This window comes from Trichogramma pretiosum, unplaced genomic scaffold, assembly GCF_000599845.2.
Source record: "Trichogramma pretiosum strain Unisexual culture from Peru unplaced genomic scaffold, Tpre_2.0 scaffold3, whole genome shotgun sequence".
Lineage (NCBI taxonomy): Eukaryota > Metazoa > Arthropoda > Insecta > Hymenoptera > Trichogrammatidae > Trichogramma > Trichogramma pretiosum.
Window position 1 is genome coordinate 4,056,384 of NW_019641698.1, and position 19,520 is coordinate 4,075,903.

A 19,520-nucleotide genomic window follows, 5' to 3' on the forward strand; every position below is an offset into this window, starting at 1 on the left:
TCCTGCCGTGTGAGTTGGCCTGCATAATACCTATCTCCACTCTCGTTTACGCAGTTTTTGATCGTCGATTTATCGAGGGGCTTGTGTGTGTGTGTGTGCGTGGAGCACGATCGCGAAGCGAAGCAGCGCGCAGAACCACAAGAGAGGTGTGATTTACGGCTTATTAGGAATGCAAATCGACAACGTCGGGGCGAAGCGTCGTCGTGCAGCAGCAGCAGCAGCAGCAGCAGCACACATGCATACACGAACGTGAATCTACCCGCCGCCGCTGCCGCACGCTCCAGAATAATTCTGAAGCTAGAAAAATTCTCGGCGCGCGCATTTTTTCGTTTTAATTGATGTTTTTCGCTGCCACCGCGCTTCCAAAGGGGAATACATGTTTTTCGTGCTTTTTTTACCCTTTAACATTCCGATTGAATTTGATAATGCAGCGTATTGTGTTTTATGGATTGTGGAAGTAGAAGAGTGGCCTAATTGGATTATCGTTATTCACAGTTTCATTGTGGCGACGGCAAATTACGAAAAAAATGGTCAAACGCCAAAGAGTAATAGAAAGATCAACTTTCAAATTATTTGAACAAACTAATTGATTAACTATAATATTTAAACCTTTCAAAATATTGAAGTCTATGTTATGATTATTCAACATTTCCTGCTAGAACAACTTATAATATCGGGTACTTTACCATTGATTTTTTTATCGTCAGCTTTTTCTTTTCCCCTCCTTCTTTCTCTCTCCTTTTTGAAATATGCATCTAATATCTGGATTACCAAGTTTCGAAAAAGGTAAATCACGTAGCTCGATGACTCCACCACAATATAAGTCAAAGAAAACGATGACTGCGTAAAGTTAATCAATGCTCATAAGTCATAATTAAGTCGAAATAATCTAGTGTCTGCTCGCACCTTTTCACGAGTGTATAATCAACAGGTCGTATTTTGATTATTTATTTGCACAGGTTGCCGGGCGCGTTATGTTTCGCCCAACCGGAAACTGTAGCCGAGGCTTAGGCGTCAAAAAACCATCGGTTTTAACTGGCGTGTACTAATGTCGGGCCGATTCGCGCGCCGAGCTGCTGGGGCGCGATTTGCAACAGCAGCAGCGGACTAGATCCCGTGGTCAGCAGCTCGACGACTGCCCGGCCGGATCGTATTAGCCCGAGTCAATGCACTGAAATTTATCAGATACGACGTCGCGTGCAGAAACGAAACTTATCGTGTGTCGTATTTATCACGGTGTTCTAGCGGCTTCGAGTTGGCGCAGCTGCGCGACTGCCAGTGCACCGCTCAAGCCTACTTGCCACATTATTTACGATCGCCATGATAATAATGATAGCAGCAGATAGACACATCAACGTCTATTGGTAAGTAAACATATATATGTGAGTTTGTGTGTGTGTGTGTGTGTGTGTGTACATGGATGTATATAACAAATGTATAGTATACATAACACTAATTTACTCGATGCACCCCGCCGTGGCGCGCGTATAACGTGGTCAGCGCAGACGGGACGGGACGCGAAGCGAGCGCAACTCGCGCCACAGCTGGCAGATAACTTATTGAAATCTTTCGGTTTCTCGCGCTTTTTGACGCACTTGACCTGGAAAAATGGCCGCCGCTGCACGCGTGCGAGTACCGCGAGAGGAGCTGCAGATATGTGCGCGCATCACGTAGGCGCGCGGGGCTATGGGCCGCCGCAGCAGCAGCAGCGCGCGATAGACCAGTAAACCGGCCGATTGCCTGTCATAAGAGTTTATTACTCGCTCGGACCCTGGAATATACCTCGGCGATCACCTACTCTCTCTCTCTCTCTCTCTCGCATATACTGTATGGGCATCATCTAGCATGGGAAGCGAGAATATTGAGCCTGCACCCTATTAAAGGCCCGCGCTCGTGCGTGAGCGCGGCTCACGCGTTATACCGTAGCACATATAGCGTTCGTATACATATTGCAGCACACACCACGAAGCTCTGCAGCAGCGCCAGGGTTCCGCTGTTCTCTTCGTTCTTATAATGCTTCGTGCTCGCGCCATATATAAGACACCCGAGCGATGCTTTATCATACGAAATAAGTATACGCGTTGCGCGAGGATAAACTTGTCGATTGTAAATGAGCGATGACCCTCCGTGCGTCGTTGAACTTTCACGCGCGAGCTTCATCTCTCTTCGGCCGTGCAGCCGTGTACGCTGCAGCGCATTTACTACGCGCGAGACTTGCAGCACACATGTGTATAATACAGTGACGAGAAGGAAGCGACCGTAGTATAGCGCACGTATATGCTCGGCGGCGCATCTCACCTGCACTGAATGATAATAAAACGTTATGTGCCGGAAGATTAGCAGCGACGACCGGCACAGCAGCGGCGGCAGCAGCAGCAACATCAGCAACGGCCAAGATAGAGCAAGCCTGCCTCATATGCCTGCCTGCCTGCCTGCCTGCCTGCCTGCTCGTATAACGAGTCGAGAAAAATTCCATCTAGCGTTATTATATAGCCAGATAGAAGCTATATACGAGTCCTCTCTCTCTCTCTCTCGCTCGGGCTGTTTCGACCTGTCGTTCTTTTTGCAGCTATATGCAGCTTGATGCGACAGCGCGACATTATTATTTTCGATTGCTCATTTCCTCGAGAGCACGCAGATTAAGCAGCAATAAAAGATTTTACTATTCGCGAATCAAAAGTTAAAGCGATGAAAATTAGAGAAAAAAATCACGCTCGTTTCGTTCCAAAATCATTAATTATCTTACGTATATAGAGGCTACATAACTCCGACTGAAATTATACAATCCCCGTTGAAAAAGTTAATGAATCGTAATCGCTAGCGCCTGCGCCAGTATTTTCGGTTCAAAATCAACAAAAGCTTTTGAAGCTAGCTAGGCATCCTGCCTTGTTATTATTATTATAACACCGAGCCAATTCATATTCATTCCGATGGTGACTTTGCGCGCGACAAACGGCGACACTCCGACGCCGATGAAAACGAGCAGATTTTCCGGGCCAAGGCGAGCTGGGTCCGAAGCAGGCCCCCATTCGATGCACATCTTACACTCTGGGCTGACGGATCGCAGTCCAAGATCGGACGCACGTCGTCGTTTCGTTATGATCGAGCGTAGTGCAACGATGCTTTTATGTACGTATGATATAAATGTAGTCTATGCAGCGCATAGCGGCAGCAATAACGTGTTTATAACTACATATGATATAGCCATCGAGCGCCATGTTGCGCAAAGCGTTCACTGCACACATTGTTGGCGCGTTACAAGAATGTCGCACTTATTACAAAAAATTGTCAGTGTTTTTGTGCTTCGATATAGTAACGCTGGCTTTGCTCGCGTGTAGCTCAAACACAATGAGACCACCGCGTGCAGAGGACTTTCGAAAGGCTAATACGAGATACAGCTTATTTTTCATTAGTCTTAAGGCTCGAGCGCAGCTTATGATTTTAGAAATGAAAATACGCCGCCACGAGTGTGCAGCATCAGCACTACTCATCGACTTAAAAGTTTCAAATAATTCAAAAATACGCGTTCTGAGCCAGAGTTTATATGTATATACGCACAATATTATATACAGCTGCAGCAGCGGCTAAGGCTTATTTGTATGTGTGCGAATGCGTTCGTAATCCGGTGAAAGTTTTATTTATTGCAGCGCAAAGCGAGTTCATTTGAGCGGCACTGCAGCAGCAGCAGCAGCAGCCATGGAATGACTATCTAAACATTGATTTTTACTGCGTAGCGGTGAAACAAGTGCGCGCACAAGTGGTTACGCGATTTCGTCTACGAGTGTGTTTGTGTGTGCATGTGTATTTTGAAGAAAACGGCTCCGTGCATACGCTCGATGCTCCGCGCAATTATTGTTCGGACGATATTACTTTCCGTGCGCTCGTCGCATATTATTTGTAAGGGAGGAGGAAGGGTAGTTGGCCTAGCTTCATGAATTCAAACGTATACATATACGTTTCGATTTGTTTGTACAATGACTCTACGTGAGCTCTCCTGTGTGTGCTCGTATCATGCGAGTGCGAGAGAGATAAAGGCCGCTGGGCTTTGTGACGCGAGGCGTGAATAGTCGGCTCGAGCCCATCCATATTATAGATAGGTAGGTATAAGCCCTGCGCGCGGCGGCAGCATGACGCGTTTCGATTGCGCTCGGTTTGTCAAGGCAAAAGCGCACAGCTGAACTTTGGCCAACTTTGTTCCTAATATCTTTTGGATACACACAAACTCACCTACACACATCGACGTGATAATGATTTTTTTTTTTCAAAAACATCAACCTTTCATGTACGCCTGCATGGTTAGCAGCCAAAGACTGCCTCTTTGTGCAAATTTTCGTATTATTATAGAGCTGCAATATTATATGCACACGAAGCCCAATTTACGTGGTAATTACATTTTCGAATTTAATACCAGAATCGTATCGTGTTGCGTGCAGCACACACACAAATACACTCACAGCAATATATATAAATAATTTCACAATTCCATATATTCGGGACGAAATTTATGACATTATTTTAGTAAAAATAATACTCGTTTTCTGATAGGAAGATTGAAGTTGCCGCACGAGCAGACACAGTTCGCGCGCGCTTTAGTCCGCAATAAGGAAGATTTCTAACACTTGTATTATATGATCGCCGTATATTTCGCGAATTTTTACAGAAACAAAATGCATCCACGCGTTCGTTTTATCACTTCATTAAAAAGATGTGAAAAATCGCCTAAGTGCAAAATGTCATTAAGCACATTTCTCTCGTAAATAAAATTAGCCTAGACCTACTTTCTACGTGACGCGCGCGCACGCACAGGAGAGAAAGAGACTCGTCGTCGTTGTATTTGCAAGCCTGTATGAACATACTCCGAGCAAGCGCGTGTACTAATGAAAAGGAAGCAATTTTTTTCCACCGACACTCGATTGAAATTAATTTCAACAAAGCCAAGAAAAAGTACTATTGCAATGCGTGCCCGGGTGCAACGTGCCTATACGTATATTATACACTAGAGAGAGAGCTTAATTAGATTACGATAATGTCAATCTTAATTACCAGACATCCGTTATATCCGAGGAGAAGAGGGCTAACGGCAAATACCAGATATGAAAGCGCAAAAATATCCAATTGCCTATCGTTGTCAACGTTTCTTAACGTAACATTTTTTTTCTATTTTCCCCTGTGCCTCTTGGTTATTCGTTCTCTTATTCGTATGATAATATTCTCATCTGGGGAGTGTACTAGACCTAAAAATTCAATGTATAAATACCTACGGGCATTTTTGCCACTTGTGGATTTACAATACTCCATCTGTTGATTTAATCGGAAAGCTTAAAATCAAACGTGATAAATTTTGTTACAAAGTAAAATGAATTTTAGAATATTAATTTCCATATTTTCTTTTAATACACCCTAAAAGTTTTTTATAGATACAATTTTACCATGTAACTTGGAAATTTTAGAATTACTTATAGAGATTTAGCATGTACATAGCGGAAAGCCCTAATAATGCAACTCACTCAGATCCTTTTCTCCACCAACAGAGAAATTTTTGCTTACGAACGTAATAATAATTCATAGAGTATTTTTCTACGCTAAATATCTAGGTCCAATGAGCTTTTATCCATGCCTTTGAATAGTATAGCTGTGAGATGGGGTGCTGTAAGTCACTTTTCAACACGGCAAGTTGTACCTAATTTCGCACAAACGCGTGCGAACGTGCTAAATAATTGTGGCTCACGCGCGCACTCTCCTCTGCTACCTTCATTCACAGGGCCATAGGGCGCTGGCTTTTTCGAGTTTTACGACTTTCGGTAGGAGGCCATAAATTGTTGAGCACCGTTCGGTTCATGCCAGACCGATATCGGCCCGGCAATACCTGACTGAACTAATACGCCCTTAATTAGACTGTCTCTTGAGTTGATACTCCTTTGCCGTCGGCCATTCACGGTATTTCTTGCTGCGGATCCTTGCCAACTCTCCTTCTTTCTCTCTCTCTCTCTATGCTTCTGTTTCTCTTCTTTTCTAATCTCTTAGGTCTCTTTCTTTGGACGAACTACCTCATCAGCCGTCCGTCCAAATCGACTTGACTGACAGGTTCACGATGTGACGCGTGCATGCTTCGCGAATGCCACCGCCTTCCGCTCTCGATTGCAGTCAATTTTCAATTCAGTTTTCCGACAAAAAAAAACGTCTACCGTTAAATTACGCTCGTTTCAGAACTTGGTATCGGATCACATAATATCGTTTGTGGAAGAAAACCAAATTTCGCGATGTAATGTAAAAAATCAATCAGCTGCGTCTGATCTTAAGTACTTGCAAAGTAATTATAAAAACGTTTAAAATTTTCAGCTTAATTCAATAGACATAATTCATAGATTGACATTGTAATTTATTTGATGATCGCACAGAGTTTTGGAGCAAACAATTGTCACATATTTCTATGTATTAACTCTTTTAATGGAATTTGCATTGTTATTAATCATCTATAAAAAATTACCTTTTAATTTTACAACTTAAATGTTATGGAATTTAAATCAATCATTATTAAAATAAAGGAGAACCTACGTCTGTCAGCTAAAATATATATTTCAAATGACGCGTAACGATGGGAATACGAATTTCACGATATTTTTTCATATCTAAGCTTGCAATATGCGCGTGGTGGCCTATGTATCTTTCGATGATTTGAGCAAAAAAATACAAAAGGCGCGATCGATCAAGCGATTGTTTGAATCGCGCAATTAATTAAAAATATTGATACGAGGGGCAACCGATTGGAAAATCGTAATAATTTCTTAGTCGAAAGGAACTCGAGATTCGAGTATACGCAGAATCGAACGCGCTCTTGCACGCGCAATAGAGATCGCAGTAGAAGAATCAAAAGTGGCCTGCCTGGAAGTAGATATACATTGTTGTATCAACAGAGCCTTCTGCAAATAATGCGAAATTGCTCGAAAATATCGGGCGTGTAAAGTTGACAGAGAAATCGACTGATAAGCGCCAAACAATTGACATTCGCATGTTATGACGATACTAAAAAAATTCACGAAGTTGACATGAACTGCGAAAAATCCCAGTCGCAGGTATAGCATCGAAGTAACCCAGTCACAGGGAATAATACCAATCTGCGTGCATGAAAATACACACACACACAAGTAGCAATACGTACACACGGTCACATGTACCGCACGTCCGTACACGAGCCCCCAGAGATATTCAAATATTTGCATGCTCGTACGCGGTGTGCGGCTTGTGTGCGCGCATACATGCGTATCGTGATTCGTGTATGTGTTTCTAACTGCACGCGCGAATGTAGAGTATGTGCAACGATATCTAGCCTTTACTTCGTGTGCGTGCGACGTCGCAGCGGCAGCAACAGCAGTAGCAGCAGCAGCAGTTTGAGTATAACTCCGAATCGAGGTCATCATTGCCATCTCGGATTCTCGCGATGCGCAGATTTTGCGGACCGCAAATATCATATCGAGCTAACGCGATCATAAGAGCGTGTTGAGCGCAGCGGCGGCGGCGGCGGCGGCGGCTCCGGTAGCAGCAGCAGCAGCGGCATCATCATCGGTTATTTTTCCGAGGCGCGCAAGAACTGCAAGAGAAGAGGACTGCTTGATGCGAGTAGTAGCAGTAGCTAGCATCGTAGTGTGGCTGCGTATCGCGTAGAGACGTGCTTTCCCACGCTCGGCCGCGCAAAAACTTGGCAGCAGCACACGTTGTGTGTTGTGTGCTGCTGCTAACGCGCATCCCAACGTATCACTCGGCGGCGGCGATGCGGCTCTCGTCGGCGGTGTTACGCACGTTACACACACACACACATACCGCACACACGCGCGAATATGTATAACTCGCGATGCTCCGCGAGCATAATGCCACTGCCGCGGTGTACCTATATTCGCTGGACCAAGAGGAACGTACGCGAACACGCACGCGGTGCACAAACAGAAAAGCACCGAGTTGAGTAGCTGCCGAGCCAGCGCTACTAGCGAAAAGTGTGCGTGTGTGAGTGTGTGTAGTCTAGGCCGCAGAAATATACCTGATGAAACTTACCGACTTGAACAGCGAGGGCGAGAGATGTTCGGCCGAGGAGCTCTATAGGTCAACGGCTATAATAATGCCGCCGAGACTAGCTGCTGCAGCCACGCACAAATCACTTCTCATCACAATTACTCGACGCCCTCATATACGTATACACACTCTTTGTCACTTTTTATATATAAAATACAGGTATGCACTGCTGTTGTCCCAATGTACAAAAATTGCGTCACGCTTTTTCGCCGTGTATTGGCTAATCACTGACCCCACTCCATATACTTTTTTGGTATCATTCGAAAAATCGAACGCCTTTTCGAAACAACTGAAACGAGCTACGCACTGGTCGTTGTTCTCGCTGCACAGCACACGCACTCACGGATCGATTCGCTGGATCCGGACTTTTTTCTTTCGTTTTACCGTAGCGACTCTTGTTGTCTTTTCATAGAGACAGTGGTCTCCGCGCGCGAAGCGCAGTGCTGAAACGTTCCCGGAATCTCTACCGGCGCGACGAATTCCAAGGAGCTTTTGGAATGCGCGCGTTTATACACAGACACACGCGCGCGCGCAACTGCCGCTGCTCCTCACTCGTCAAAAGTCCGCCAAAGTCCGTGGACAGCGCGCGGCTAGATCGATAGATCCCCCTTCAAAAGTCTACTTGCAGCAGGTCTTTTGGCCGAAGCGCATAGAATGTGCGTGCTCCAAGGACTGTATGTATTTCGTTGTGTACGTGTGTGTGTATCCGTGTGCAAGTGTGTCTGTGTGTGTTTATGTATTGGTGTGTGCTTTGACGTTGGCAATTCGGTGAGCGAGATGAAGAGCACGTGAGCAGCGAGCTCGGCATGCGTAGAGCCTCGACGACGTGAAAAACGACGATTGGCGGTAGAACAGCTGCAAGCTTTATGCGGGCACTGATATAACGACACTGCGTCCACACTATGTTATACAGCAGACGGCAATTTGACACGGGCGCGCACTCTGTGGCTGGACCATCGAAATCGGCACTCGCGATCGGCACCCAATACGGCCCTATCCATATATACAGGTTCGTTACGTTTTTCTTTTCTCTCTTTCTTTCTTGTTTCGCGGCACGCACGCACGCACGCGCACGACGACGACGACGACGACGAATCGGTCGACGATCGTTGGCCGCAGGAATCGATGCTGCAGAGGAATATCTGGCACGAAATATATATACGACGACGATGTATCGCTAGACAATGGGCCGCGTGCGTTCCCTGCCGGTCGTGAAGCTGCACTGAGGCGCGCGAGTCATACCAACACATGTGCGTGCGGGGCCCCTACTGTCTCCCCGCGGTGTGTGTATGCCCCTCTACCCGCGCCGCACTACCGGCTCGCAGCAGTGCATTCGCATACACATGCACACACGTACTTATACACACACTTGCACGTATACAGAGACAGGTCGGTGAAGCGCTGCCGTCGCAGCAGCAGCAGCAGCAGCAAAACAGCACACAGGTAGGCGAACGGAGAAGGAACAGAAAACAGAAAGAAGAAGGAGGAAGAGGAGGAGGAGGAGGAGGACCCTACTCTCGTGCGCTTGGCCCGATCGGCATGCAGGTTCAACGCGCTGCGCTGCCGCTCGCTCTATGCGCTGCCATGCGGCTGCTGCAGCAGCAGCACCGATCAAAACCGATGTCACCGTCGTGGTAGTAGAGTCGAGAGCTGTGCTCGAAAGAGCCGACGGTGGGGACTCGACGCGTAGCTCGACGACGAGGCCCGACCAGCTAGTTGCTATACCTTCGCATATGCGTGTTATATATATATAGCTGATAGCTGTGCACGGTTGCTGCTGAGCGATCGGAGCAAACGTATTCGCGACAGCCTCGCTCGCGCCTTACTCCAGCTAAATGAATTCACGCACAGCGGCAGCAGCGGAGCCGCGTCACGTTGTGCCAGGGTAGCACGTGCTTCCGATTACTCCTACGCATTTGACTTTCTGCGACTACATTTTTTTCCTTTATTTTTTTTAAATTAATTTAAGGGGACCGACCTGTGTTAAAAGCTTAAATTCAAAAAATAGCTATATAAATCGAAATAGTGGAAATTTTTTTTTGTGATCGTAAAATATGTTTATTAGACACCTGATTGACCAAAAAAAACTTCTATCCAAGCTCTGAAATGCCAATTACGCTTATTTTTTCATAATACTAAATATTATAATAGGATTCACTTGCCACGCGATTCTGACGTGAGCTCTTCATCAATATTGATCTATGGGGTCTCAAAATCTTCAGAAAAGTACCCTCATCCACTTAAGCGGAGCAGAATTTAAAAAAAAAAGTTTGTTTTTCTTCCAAGAGCTTTAATATGGCTTCTAGTGTTGATAAAATACTAATTTTCTCAAAAATTGGCACATTTTGACGTGTATATAAAGTTGTACGCAATTTTTCAAATTCAGCAAATTCTGCTCCGCTTAGGTGGACGAGAGTACTTTTCTGAAGATTTTGAGACCCCATAGATCAATATTGATGAAAAACTCTTTTCAAGATCATGCGGCAAGTGATTTATAACACAATATTTCGTCTCGTGAAAAAGTGATGTAATTGGTATTTCAGAGCTTGGGTAGAAGTTGTTTTTGGTCAATCTGGTGTAGAATGAACATATTTGACTATCACAAAAAAAAAGTTTCCACTATTTCGATTCATATAGCTATTTTTAGCTGAAGCTGAATTTAAGCTTTTAACACAGGTCGGTCCCCTTAAGCTACTCATATCCTCAAGCTCAATTCACTGTATCACTGCACAATTTGTATCTATTGCAAATGCTGAGGGAAATAAAATTCCAATTCGTAACACTGTCTGTACCATTTCGTAATAATGAGTCAATTTTTTTTGCAACTCATGAAATAGCTCAAATTCATTCGAAATCGGTAATTAGTCTGGCAATTTAGAACTAATTAGCTCAACTTTTTGGAAGCTACCTCAGTAGTAGGATAAAACGGACTCGGTAAATACAAATAATACATACGAAACTGGTTCTACGCCGTTGTTTTTTCTTATTCGGGCAGAAAAATGCATCGGTCGAAGCTGTGATTTAAAAGTCTAAAAGAAATAATGGAGCGTAGAACCGAGGCTACTGCTGATCGCGTCGGTAAGTGACAAAGAACAAGCGCATATATTGCAGACGAATCGCTCTCGAGCGCGTAAAAGACCAAAGTGTATACAGCAAGTTGATATTGTGAGCGCACCGACACACATACGTCCTACACATGCACGTAGTATAGGTGCACGATGCACGCCACGAACGAAGGAGCTGCGCGCTTGAGGAGCAATTACCCGACAAACACGAAACGCAAGGTGCAGAACGAGTAAATGACTTTGGGCATTTTTACCTGACGCCTCGCGATTCGATGCTAGATAATGTGCGTATATATATACGCGTTGCGAAGCTCGGTAAGCGGCGCATATCAGCCTATGCGCTCGTGTGCGTAAGTGAGTGCACGTCTGGACGCAGACACACACGCACACGCACACGCAGACTATATAGAGTATTTACAGCGCGACACCTCCGTTCGAGCCGTGACTGCAGTCATAAATTTTCTCCTGGCTGCTGTGTATACTGAAAATACATTTATGTATTTTTTACTCTGTACAACGGCTACCGCGCCACGCGCGCGCGCGCGCGCTACTATATACGCTCAACCCACCGTCGTCTCTCCTGCGCGTATCTCTTCTCTTTCGCTCTCTAATAGACTCGAGATGGCGCGTAATCTATATGCACTGTCAAACCCACTCGCTGCGCCGCCGCGTGCGCTCCTTTTTATTCCCCTCTTCTTCTTGCTGTGGCGATCGAGCCATACAGCTCTCCGTCTCTCTCTATATCTATCGTAAGTGTATATTATAAATATTTTTTACTGTAAGATGATGCCGAGGCTGCTGGATTTATGTAAAGCAAAAGAAAAGAGAGAGAGAGAGAAAAAGAAGGGGTCTGCGCAAGACGCGATACTTCTGGTTTTGCTTTGTTTCTCGGGTATAGCGCGTCGTCTTGGCGCGCAACTTGGCGGGTGCGAGCGAGCTGCGAATTATTGGTTTCGACAACCTCTGATTATCGTCGTCTGCAAAATTATTGTCCATTTTTGTCAGATGCTTTTGATGTATCGGGTTATGCAATTATTTCTCGAGCCGTGCCGCCGCCGCCCGTACGCGCTGTATATCTATAGCCGGTGCAGTGCGAGTCCTGCGAGGGTATCGCTTTACCCGGCAGCTTTTAATACCACGCGACACTTTACTCTCGCACACACATAGTTATACTCTGTACTGCAGCTCTTATGGTGCACGCGTGCACGACTTGGCTGCGCAATTATCGGCAATTTACGTATTACACTGTGTTTTTATCAAGATAGTCTATGCACACGGTTGGTGCGGTTGGCGTAGTGGCAGCGAGGATGATTTTTTGTGGCCGAGACGCGCGCGAGATGCCTTATCGCGTCTATTAATTAATTCGAGATCGACACAATAATTAACGAGCAATATCACGCAGGCGAATCGACTGGAAAAATTGGATTCGAGAGTGATTACGTGCCGCTGTGTGTGCGAGCGCGTGCAGTGTGCGAGTCCGATATTGTACAGAGATGAGTAGGCGATTCGCGGCCAAAGGAGGTGCACATACCTTCATTGGCGGTGCAGCTTCGTTGCAAATGTCATTGCCAAGCAACATCAGCAGCCGCAGCAGCTTTTCCGAAGGAGCACGAGTCAAAGGCGCGCTCGAAGCCAATCGAGGATCAGAGAGTCCAGTCGAATCACTCGCGGGTTGTTGCGCGTAGTGCCGCTGCGCGCAGTAGCAGCAGCAGCAGCAGCAGCAGCAGCAGCAGCAGCAGCAGTGTCGGCGGCAGCGTGAAAGCAAAGAAAAGCCAGAACGCATCGGCAGCAGCTCCAGCTTGCAATTCGAGCTGCCGCAGGTCGAGATCTGCTGCTCTAATAGCTTGTACAGGTCACGAAAGCGCAGCAGCAGCAGCCCTACTCAGAGAGAGAGAGAGAGAGAGAGAGAGGAAGAGAGAATCTGACCGGGCTAAAGTGTCAGGGGCGACTGTCGTGTGCCTTGCTGGGCATAGCATCGAAGCGACAATACGAGCTCGTTTCCTCTTGTGAGTATACAGAGCTCTCGCGCATATAGTGGCCAGCAGCGGCACGGGCTATCTGAAATCCGTCGATGGCGTTGGTGGCGGTAAGAGCAACGGCAACGGCGGCGGCGGCGGCGCATCGTCAGAGGAAAAGCAATCCGGCTTCTCATCTAGTCTTTCTGCTCTCGGGGCAAAAGCTCTCGCTCTGCAGGGCTCATGCATAAAAGGCCGTAGTGGTGGTAGTAAAGGCAAAGCGTGGCCGGCCGACCGCATCGATAATTCGATAAAGTGTCCTCTCATTACCCTATTGATTGGCCCATTGTGCAGAGCTTCTCAAGCAAGTGGCTTTTAGCATCTCTCTCTCTGGCTCTTTCTCTCTGCTGCTCCATAGCTGCTGCTATTGCCGCTCATGCCGCGCTGGTATAGTAGTAGTAGTAGTAGCAGCCTCCCCTACTTATATGTACCTCTCTCGCTCTCTCTTGCGCGCCAACACTCACTTACGCGTTTCGCAGCGCATAAGTATAGCTGGCTGCAGTGCAGCTATATACGCATATATATTCAACACGAATAGTTGTTCTGGTGGCTGCTGCTGCTGCCGCTATATAATATAACGTATAGCGCGAGGAGCTCTGCTCGCGATCGCATACAGTAGTGCATATATGTTTCTATGAAGGGAGATCGCAGCGCAGATACGGTATTTACGTCTCGATCACGAGCGACTGGCGGCTGCAATGCACTGCTGCTGCTGCTGCCGAGCTTGCCAAGCGCGGCTCCTTTATACTTCGTACACTTATCTTTACACTTGCGATCGAGCACGAATGCTGACGCTGCCGCTGCTGTTCTTGCGCGCGCGCTCCTTTGCTCCGATCGCAGCACTCGAGCTCCTACTCGCATGCCAAGCTCGTTTTCTTAAATCTTGGTCGCGCCGTCATGCTCCTGCTCGCTGCTGCTGCTGAGATGCAGCAGTATACGCACACAGCGCTTCCTAGACCTATCCGCATATACCCATAATGCCCGTTTGCATTCGTATTCCAACCTCGTTTTGCGCCGAACCAATATAATGTATATTATATACGGTATTTATATGAGCTGGCAGGAAAACGGCTCTCTCTCTCTCGTCTGTATTATATAGGTGTACTGCGAAAACTCGAGTAATACGGCTCTCTCGAGTAATAATGTACAGAGCTCTAGCTGCTGCTCCGTATACCGGCAAAATCGTCAAATTAATGTAGTGTTTCAGCGCGAGCTAGTGTCTGCCCGCGTGGACTGCTGCTGCTACTCGGCCGGTCGTCGCTTGATGTACGAGCCGTGCAGCAGCGTAGCAGCGAGCGACGTGCTAACTCAATTTGCCCGCCGGACACGTTATTGGCGACGCTTCCTTTGCCTCGTCGAGCGTCTCCGACCGACTCTACTCTCTCTCTTTCTCTCTCTCTGACCTCGGGACTTCGGTCGTCGTCTTTCGAGGCTTATATATTGGACTCTAATATACATTGCCTCGCGCAGACGACGAGAAGAGGGTGAACTTACATCATAATAAGTATTAGGGGACTCTGGGACTCGCTCGAGCGAGCAGAATCGATTCATACGGAATTGACTGCTTCGTACGTACGCGTACGTTGCTCTGCCGATGCCACTGCCCCGTTTCTGCGCGCTGACTGATGCTATTTTCGTCGCCGATCCCCACCCCATCCCTCCTCACCGATATACACGTATCTTCCACCTTTCTTCGTGCATTATATCTGTGACAATGAGCAAGTAGTTTGACCAATCATCCGACCAAGCAATTCAGAAAAATTCTACTATTCAGGCGAATAATCGTAATAGCACATAGACCTCAAACAAGAGGCTGTAATGATTTCTGATTATGGAAGATGGAAACAAAGCGGCTTTGAACATGTCGTCGAGTAAGAATTTTACATGAAAAATATATTAGTGATTTCGCTACCGTTAATATAATATTTTGTTTAACCTCGAGTTAACTTGAATTTTATAGTCCAACTGATAAATATAATGTGTATTATTGATTAACAATACCTCGAATTGACAATATACCGAAAATTCAAGCGACAAACAATCTCAACAACAAGATCACCGAATGAGATTCGTCAAGAGCGAAAATTAAGAAACGCAGCCTTTAATCGCCCGATGCTCGGCTGCTATCGCTATTGAATCATCAGTAGCAAACGGAATTTGCGAGGGTCCAGACTCATATGACCTGGCTTGCCTGGTATGGCCACCGAACGCACAGCATCCGAGAAGTTTTCGAAGGCAATCGATTATGGGTATCAGGCCCGGCCCTCTACGAACGGCTCGAAGCGTGCAGAATGAGAATTAATTGAATCGTCAGATCGTTCGTTAAGCCAAGAAAAAAAAAGAAGAAAAGAAAGAGAGAGAAAGAATGGAATAGAAAAAGAAGAAAGGAGAGATAGCTTCCTGCTTTGAATTGCTGTAAATTTGACATATTGCACGCTTGTGTATTTTTGGATGAACTGCACTGAGCGTACATCAATATATTCGTCGTGGACTCCATTTCGTAAATATTGCTCGATTACGTAAATGTTTTTATAATTTTAATTATGCTACAAGTTCTTTGATATTGCACAAAACCACATCAATAGATTTCTCCAGGTTCGATCGAAAACTCATTTGAATTCAAAGATATGCTCTCCGTCGAAAAATCAATTACGAGTCTCTGGCGTTCGATTATGCGCTGCAATTTCGATCACGTGCACAAAATGTATCGCAAGCTTATGTCTGTGACAAATGCGATAACAAAGCGCGCCAAGAGTCAATGAGCAAAATGACAATGGTTTTATTTTTTCAATGACGTAATACCGGTGTGTGTAACACTCGGGTGCTAAATCCGATTGTATAACGTTACACCTGGGAGACCTCGAGCAAGGTGAAATATTTCCATTTAGTGAATTATGTAAAAATATATTAGCGTAATTATGAATGTTCGGGGGCCGAGCGTCTTTTGAACGCACATAAGTCGACGGCAGGTATTCGCGCACAAAACAATCGCTCGGCAGACCGCGCACAATCGGAGCTAATTCAGTCGCCTGCAATTAATACTGCAAGATTAATTTCTGTACTTTGATGATTGTGCGATCGTCGATTAAACGTTTTTTTTTGTTAATTGAGCTTTATCTTGGATCTAATTTTCAATAAAGGCCTGTGATCGAAGAACAAATGGTAATTTTCAACTGAAAAAGGCGTGTACACGCGCGCGGGTGAAACAAAAGAGACAAAGGTCATAAAATTCTTCCACGCGCTATGCAGGAATACGAGATTAATTCGGGATATCTCTCAAAGTTTCCACATCGATCGAAGAAAGAGAGGAAGAGGAACGATCCGAGGATCGCTCGTATATAGCATACACACGTACTGCACGCACACACACACATGCGCGCGAATAGCCGGGAAGCTTCTGCCGAGGCGGTGCTGCAGGCGTACATATAAGCTGCCAGCTATTTTATACTTTGTGCGGTAGGTGTGCATTTGACTTTGGCTATATAGCACACGCATACTACACTCGCATGTGCTACACCTATATAATACACGAGCGCAGCATCCATAATGTAACGCAGCTCTTCAATACGCTCGTACACAGTCGAGAGCTCGTTCGTGCAGCAAAGTTGCATACCTGTGTGTGTGTGTGTATGTGTATGTTTACGTATAGCACTCGCGAGCGCGCATATATATGCGTATATGCATTATATATAGTAGTGGTGTAGGTACCTGCAGTTGCTGGTGGGCGGGGCGTGTCATGCCATTCTATTTCAGCTTCGCTTTCATTCATAACTTTGCGCGCAGCAAACTCGTAATAGTTCTTTCTTTCTCTCTCTCTACTGGCTTTTTGCTATTTTTCTTTTTTGGGCACTGCCTGTCTTACCTTTTCTCGGCTCGCTCGCTTACGCTCTCGTATGCTATACAACGTGATGCGATCATTTATGTATAACGAACATGCCTACATACGCAGGTCCTACGAATGAGGAGGCAAACGAGAAAACAGATAAGAAGTTGTTGTGCATTGCGTTAGTCGATTATCTTATACCTGAATGCTTCTTAGTGGCTTTGACCTCAGCCACGTTCGTGCGCCTATATGAATAACCTGCTTGGCCAAACTCATACATACACTCGTATACTCGTATACGTATATATTTCGAAAGTATAACTCCGCCTTTTTCACTTCTTCGGCCGCGCGATTTATTTTATGAAATCGTTTCAATGTCCTATTTTTCAATTAGCTCGACGGGATTGGACGATCGCCTCGCGATGAGTTTCTTTACTATACAAACTGCAACTGAACATCGGTATAGACGATTGCCCACGCTGCACCATTCAAAATCTTTGACAAATGCAAATATTGTGCAAGTACAGTTACGCAATCGTCAATCTTAGATCTAAATGCCATTCGTGCATAACAAAATGCTACAGTGTTGAAAATAGAAAATTATTCAAAAAAACCCGTTCAAACGTTCGGAATCGTATATCAACAATATTATAAACATCTTTATCATTTACATTGTTATTACTCGCTAAGCATATAACAATTCAGATATTATTAGTGTCATTGTTTGATTTGAAGACCATTTGTTACGAATAAAATTATCAAAAAGTACACATGAAAAATGAATGGTTAAATTATATAATGAAACGATTGAACGTTCAATGCTGTTTAACAATTGGTAATCTTTCAATGTTTTCTTAAAGACTGACAATTAATTAGTTACTTTCTTTCTTTTTCGTAATCAGGCAAGATGATTCTTTTCTGAGATATAATTAGCGAAATAGAAATTTTCAATAAAAAAATTTTAGAAGCTCGCGTGCAGAATAAAAATTGGTAGCGGCGCGGCGCAGGCATGTTGAACTTAATAACATGAAAATACGCTTTATAGTTATATAGTACACGCACCGTGTATATATATGTAGGAGATGAGTTATGGGCGCTCCCCGCACTGAAACCTTACACATACTCTCCATCTTGGTGCACTGAAAATAAAAAGAAAAAAGGTAAAAAGTTAATTGCATTGAAGACAGTGCACGGCGATAAGAGGATGATTGTATAAAAATGCAGAAAATAATACACGAGCGAAGTGAAGAATGATAACAAAAGAAGAGACTAGAGAGAAAGGGGAGGATGAGGAAGGAAGACACGCAGAGAAAGAGCGAGAGAGGTAGGGAGGGAGAAGAACTAGAGGTTGGTTGATACACGGTACGAGCTGCTGAACGTATATAAGAAATTTAAAGAGAGAGAGAGCACACGCTTATAAATAGACACAGCAGGATAATCGGTGGGGATTTATGGTAACTACGGATTATCAAGTTGGGCGAGAGGCATATTTCATATCAGGACGTTAGCTTATTTCAATGAAGCGAGAATACTTGTTTCGACGGCAAAGACCGTGCATGCAGCTACGCCAGCAGCAGCAGCACCAGAAAAGAGAAAGAACGAGCGAGGCAGAAGAAGATACGATGTGCATGAATGTCATGTGGACACTTTGCAACCGTGTCGTACACTTAGCGTGCGCGGGACAGAGTAAGAGAGAGAGAGAGAGAGAGAGAGCCAAGCTGAGAGATGCCGCGTGCATGGTGCACAGTCGTATCCAGCAAAACTGGCTCGCGAGTAGCTGCCGAGACAGATAATAGTTATATAGGTAGCAGCAGTCGAGAGAGAGGAGCGGGGCCTTGTGCGCGGGAGATAAGACCAATAAAGGCTCTCTCTACCTCTGCGCAGCTTCTTTAAGTGTACTCTCCCTGCGGGTCCCTGCGCTACTCTATTTCGTTCGACGCCCCGACGACGCCGAGACACCTAATGCAGCTCTATACCCGCAACACGCGATTTACATACTTAGGGACAATTTAAAATAGAGAATGTCCCTGAGGTTTTTCCTTCTATTGTCTATTTTATGATATTTTAGCGTTTTTCGATGTTTTTCACACGTTTCTCTATTAGTTTGGTTTTTTCTGACTATTAGATTTATTGCGTTACTATAAGCATTTGAGAGTATTAATATGACAGAGTGAGAAAGTTTTATGAATCATTTTGAGACGATAGTCGGGATCGAATCTGATAAAATTTTGACATTTATGTTTTTTTCTATAGGAGCAAGTATGTTTAGTTTGTTTTTAGGTATCTTTTTCGAAAAATCATGAATTTATCCGAAAAAAAACAATACGATGAAAAAACAACAAGTTAAAAAAAAGTGTGGTTTATTTGATTCCACGGAGAATCAGCCATATATGTATCTGTTGACTCCGACACTACGTAAACATGTCACTCGATGACTCTAGCGCCTTCGAAAATCATTCCCACGTTGAGCTACCGTATACTCGATCTTCTTTCGCGTTCCTGTTTCGAGGAACGAATCTGCCGCAGCAGTAGCAGCACTTTTCCTTATCACCG